The 6,219-nt window shown below is 39.2% G+C and overlaps 1 pseudogene; it reads right to left on the bottom strand.

Annotated features, from left to right (window-relative positions):
• Positions 1–4,382: 4,382 nt before the first annotated feature.
• Positions 4,383–5,693, bottom strand: LOC138378678 (intraflagellar transport protein 52 homolog pseudogene; annotated as a pseudogene).
• Positions 5,694–6,219: the final 526 nt, after the last annotated feature.

Here is a 6,219-nt window from a genome sequence, read left to right as displayed (position 1 = left end):
AGTTTCTTGATGTAGGAATTTATATTATGGATTTGAGACCTTTCCTCATCTCTAATGTAAGCATTTTGTGCTGTAAATTTCTCTTCAGCACTGCATTACCTGCATCCCACAAATTTTGATATGTTGTGGTTTTGTTTCCACTCAGTTCTGTGTATTTGTTTTCTGTGAGATTTCCTCTTTGCCTTGTGAATTACTTAGAAGTGTTTTCTTTAATTTCTACATGTTTAGATATTTTCCTATTATCTTCCTGTGATGAATTTATAGTTTGATTCCATTATTATGAGGGAACACACTGTATCATATTTCCATTCTTTTCAATTTGATGAGATTTATTTTATAACCCAGGATATGATTTGTGTTGGTGAATATTCCATGGGTCCTTAAAAAATGCATACTCTACTATTGTTGGGGTGGGAGTTTGTTCTGTATAGGTCAATTTGATACTGTTGGTTGATTTTGTTGTTCAGCTCTTCTCCATATCTTTGATGATTTGATGTCTATTAGATCTATCAGTTGCTGAGAGAGGGTGTTAAAGTTCCCAACTATAATTGTGGACTTATGTATTTCTCCTTTCAGTGCTGTCAGCTTTTGCCTTATATACATTGAGATTCAGTTGTTTGGTTTGTACACACTATGATGTTTTCTTTTCCTGACACACTGATCCTATTATATTGATGTAATGTCCCCCATTGTCTCTAGTAGTTGCTTTTTGTTCAGAAGTCCACTCTATCTGATATTGATATAGCAACTCCTGTTGTTGTTTTTTATTAATGTCTACACAATATATCTTTGTTTCCCTCCTTTTACTTTCAACTTACTTATGTTGTTGAATTTGAAATTATTTTCTCATAATCAGTATATAGTTGGGTCATATTTTTTAATCTACTCTGCCAGTCTTTGTCTTTTTCTTTTTCTTTTCTTTAAGAGACAAGTGTCTTACTCTGTCACCCAGGCTAGAGTGCAGTGGTGAGATCATAGCTCACTATAGCCTCAAATTCCTGGGCTCAAGTGAAGTGATCCTTCTGCCTCAGTCTCCCAAGTAGCTAGGACCACAGGCCCATGTCACCATGCCTGGCTAGTTTTTTAATTTTTTTGTAGTTTTTTGAGTTCTTGCTATGTTGCCTAGGCTGGTCTCAAACTCCTGGCCTCAAGTGATCCACCCACCTTGGCTTCCCAAAGTGCTGGGATTACAGGCATGAGCCACCAAGCCCAGCCTCTATATTTTACTTAGTATATTTAGACATTTTACATTTAAGGTAATAACTGATATGGTAGGGCATAAGTCTGCAATATTATTATTTGTTTTCTATCTGTTTCCTCTGGCTCTCATTTCTCTGTTTATCTATTCCTACCTTTCTGGTGGTCACTTGAATATTTTTTAGGAATCCATCTTGATTTATTTCTAGTGTTTTCTTAGTGTATCTCTTCATATGGTTTTTATAGTGGTTTATTTGAGTATACATCTATACAATATAGATGTGTGATTACTAGTATCAGTAAAATGGTAAACAGTCCACTGGCACCAACATTTTAAAACTTCAACTGAAGTGTGGAAACCTCACTTCTTTCTTCTTAAGTTCCTTCATCTTTCCTAATTTTAATTATCATTGCCCTTAGTATCAGATGGTATTATAATTTTTGCTTTAGTGATCAAACATGAGTTATGAAACTTGTGAGGAAAATGATGTGCACCTGTATTTATGCTGTCTGTTGCTTATTCTTTTTCCTGATGTACCAAGATTCTTTCCTTTAACATTTCCTTTCTGTTTAAAGAACTTTCTCTAGCTATTATTTGAGTAGGCCTGCTAGTGACAAATTCTTTTAGTTTTCTTTCATCTGAGATTGCTTTCTTTTCCTTTCATTCCTGAAGGATATTGTCACCAGATATAGAATTAGCAGTTGACAGTTCTTTTCTCTCAACATTTTCAAGTTGGACCATTTTATTCTTGCCTCCATGATTTCAGGTGGGAAGTCTGGTGTAATTTGAACAGGTTTTCTCCCATGAGTTATTCATTATTTTTCTCTGGATGCTTTCAAGATTTCTTTTTTGTCTTTAGTTTTTTTTTTTTTTTTTTTTTTTTTGAGACAGAGTCTCACTCTGTTGCCCAGGCTAGAGTGAGTGCCGTGGCGTCAGCCTAGCTCACAGCAACCTCAAACTCCTGAGCTCAAGCGATCCTCCTGTCTCAGCCTCCCGAGTAGCTGGGACTACAGGCATGCACCACCATGCCTGGCTAATTTTTTCTATATATATTTTTAGTTGTCCATATAATTTCTTTCTATGTTTTAGTAGAGATGGGGTCTCGCTCTTGCTCAGGCTGGTCTCGAACTCCTGAGCTCAAACGATCCGCCCACCTCGGCCTCCCAGAGTGCTAGGATTACAGGCGTGAGCCTTGTCTTTAGTTTTAAAAGTTTAATTATGATGTGTCTTGGATTGAATTTATTTGAATTTATCCTATTTAGGGATTCAACTTCTTGAATCTGTAGGTTTGTGTCTTTCACCAAATTAGGGAATTTTTCTGCCATTATTTCTCCAAATACTCTTTCAGCCTCACTCTCTTTCTTTTCTCCTTGTGATACTCTGATAATAAGAAACTTAGATCTTTTGTTATTGTCTGACAAGTCTCTGAGTCTCTGCTTATTTTTTTTAGTTGATGTTCTTTCTCTCTGTTATTCAGATTAGGTAAATTCCACTAATCTGTCCTCAAGTTTACTGATTCTGTCATCTCTACTATTGAATCTATCCAGCAAATTTTTCTCTCCTGCTATTTACTTTTTAGTTCTATAATTCCCATTTGATTCTTTTTGGACCTTCTATTAATTTGCTGCAGTTTTTAATTTTTTTTAATTTTTTTCATTTGTTTTAAGAGAATTGCATTGTTGATTAACTTTTTGCTGGCTGCTTTAAAACATTTGTCAGATAATTATAACATCTGATTAATCTCAGGGTTTGTGTCAATCAGTTGTTTTTTCTAATTCCATTTGTGGTTTTCATGGGTTTTGGTATGATAGGTGACTTTCCATTGTATCCTGAACATTTTGTCCATTATGTTAAGGAGACTCTGGGTTCTACGTAAATCTTTTAATTTATAAGGTAGTCACATTGTATAGGTTTAGAATACAGGTCCTAGGTTACTTTTGTGGGCTGTGATTCCAATGGTAGTTTAATTTTCAGGGTCTGTGGGGTATCATATTGGTCTGCTTGGTGCCACTGGGGCTCCTACTGGTCCCTGATGTTGCTATCTGAGGGGGAAGAAGCATTTCCCCAGGCTGGCTGCAAGGTGCCTTTTGGTGGAATAGGAGATATGGTATGAGGTACCCCTACCAGTGTCTATAGCTACTTAGTATCTCTGGGAGGGGTAGGAGAGTCTCAGGCCCATAGCGACAGAGAGGCTTCCTGGAACAAGCCACTTACTGTGGCTACATTTCTTTTGTCTGTTCTACCTGCTTGATTCAGCATCTCTCAGCAAAAGAGGAGAGTCTTAGGCCCACCCATCAGGGAAGGAGAATGCTTCCCCAACTGATTTTTGTCAGGGCTCCTGATCGATTTCACTTACTACTGGTATCTGGCTCACCTACTACCATCAGAGGGACTCCCTTTCTATATAAGGAAGAAATAGGCTTAACTAGCCTGCCTTCTGAGGCTCAGACAGAGGTCAGAAAATGGCAGGTCTGGATGGCCTTTCTCTATGGGGTGGAGAGATGCAAGATGCCCTGCTGTTGTGCTATTATACTTCTCCAAGGGTCACAAAAAAGTTTGACTTCTTACCACCATTCAGAATTCCTCTTGGTTGTCTCTTGTGCCATTTTCAGGGTTTATTGTTGTCTTGAGCAGGGAAAAATGGATTTCCTTGACCTTGTCCAGATCAGAAGTCCCAAGCCTTTTTTGTTGTTCTTGTTGCAAGACAAACTTGTTCTGGCCATAGGGATATTTCATTTGATGTTCTCTTTGCCTGGAATGCTCTTCCTTGAGATCTTTGAATATTTGCCTTTTGGTCTCTGTTTAAATGCCATCTCAGAGAGATGTTCCTTGACCACCTTATCTGATGTAGCCTTCTATTATACCACCACACCCACTCCACTCAATCACTATCACCTTTTCCTGTTTTATTTTCTTTGTGGCACTTAACAGATTATGAAATGACTTATTTGTCAGTTTTTTTGGAGTACAGATTCAACATAGATTTAATTAAAAATGGAGTGTGTCCTACATAAGGATTTTATAAATTAGAAATCTTATACCTATAGAAAGTGCACAGACCTTCCACAGCTCATAGAGGAAAGAGTGTATAGACAATTTTGATAAGGAGTTGAGGAACAATTCAAAAATAGATTACAAAGACAGAAGAGTCAGGAGGCAGAAAATGCTTCAAGAGGCACAGTCCTCAGAAATTGTTCTGGAATGCTGTTTCACTTGTATCAATGTCATGTTCCTGGTTCAATTTCTTAAACTCCACCTCTTGGAAGAAGATGTGCTCAAGGATATGTTTGGCATCTTCTTGGTCCTTTGTAGTTTACTGGTTACTCCAAGAATGTCACCACACTTCCTGATATAGAATTCCAGATCTTCAGTACACTTATTGGTAATCTGAGCAAGCTGTACCTTCTCAGAAGAGAATGTGTCATCTGAGTCAAATAGCTTCAGAGGAGGAGGTGGTAATTCCCTGGAACTAAGTGGGAAAACTGCAGGTTGAAAGGCTGGCAGTGGTGTCTCAAACTGAGGTTGGATGAGCTGGAGTAGTTCATGTTTCACGTTTAGCTGCTTGTGAGCCTTGATGATCTTGAGGAGGGAGGTGGTATCCTGCTGGTAAATGGACAGGTCAAAGAGGGTGGTAAAGTCCTGTGAGTTCTCCTTGCCCTCCTGGAGACACACTCGAAGGTGCTCTGACAGGGTGGCTGTGTTGAGCAGCATGATGTAGTCCGAAATCTCAGGGTCCTCAGCATCATTCTGGTTTAGTTGGATATCTTCTGTCATGAACCACTGGAAAACAACATTCATGATTTTGCTGTTTTCTTCTTTATCCAAATATTGGTCAGTGAATGTGTGCCATGAGCCAAGCACTGCCAGCTTCCCACCTTGGCTCTTTGAGTGATAGAAAGCCAGAATGGTTCTGTTAAGTAGGAAGCAGACAGAGCCTGTAGACAGAACAGCCACTGCTGGTTTCATGACACTCAGTGTGTTACCAAAAGGATAGACAAAGGTGAGAGCCTGGGCATTGTTGCCTCTGCTTTCCTCATCAATGATTCCAGGCATGTTCTTTCCTGCAGCTTGGCTAATTTCCCTGTTCAAGACTCCATTGGAAACTAGAATTTCTTTAGGATGGAAATACTTGTAATACACATTTCTAACAACAGCATCATTATTAACCATGATTGCATATTCTTCTAGTAAATAGTTGATATTGGTATCAGACCTAGATTCTCCACCTTCTCTTAGCACCACAGGGATATCACCACCACTGTCAAGGTACTTCTTCAGGACTTCAAACTCAGCTGCAGTAAATTTTTCCCTTGGCCCAGTTGTAATCCACAGTTTCACCCCAATTAGCTTCTCAGATGTGATTTCATCTTTTAAGCTCTGAATCTTCTAATTACTCTGAAGTTTTTTTCTGCATGGATTTATAGCCATTGTTGGTGGTAAATAGCTCCTTTTTGTATGCATTACATAGAATCGTGCTATGAAGTTCTTTCTCCATGGTTACCTGAGGCCCAGCGGCCACCATCTTTACCTGACGCCACCCAGCATCCTGCTGCCAGGTATCCAAGGCTACTTTCTATTTGTCAGTTTGATTGGTCATTTTCTGTCTCCACCATCTCAAAACTAAGCTCTGAGAGGAGATTCCTGTCTGTCATGTTCATTGGTAAGTCTTTCAGTGCTTAGAGAACAGTATCTGCTACAGAATAGGCCCTCAGTACATGTTTGTTAAATGAATGTATTCATCCAGCTCCAGATAAACTAGCCAAGGTGATCTGGCACAGGCATCAGATGCTAATGTAGACAGATGCTCATGACTACTACCAGTAGACTGATATCCTGAGCTGCCTAGGACAGGTCTTAAGGGCAAGGAATATGAAGGGGGTCTGCTCTATTATAGTGAATCATTGGCTCCAAATACACTATGCAGGAACATCTGGCAGGACCACATTCGCTCACACCTGCAATTGTCGGAAACACTTGTGCCTAGGCTGAGGCCGGCACAAGATATCCTAAAGTCTGCATTC

Source organism: Eulemur rufifrons, chromosome 30, assembly GCF_041146395.1.
Source record: "Eulemur rufifrons isolate Redbay chromosome 30, OSU_ERuf_1, whole genome shotgun sequence".
Classification (NCBI taxonomy): Eukaryota; Metazoa; Chordata; class Mammalia; order Primates; family Lemuridae; genus Eulemur; species Eulemur rufifrons.
Note: the sequence above shows the minus strand (reverse complement) of the source record. Positions and strands in the feature narration are given on the sequence as shown.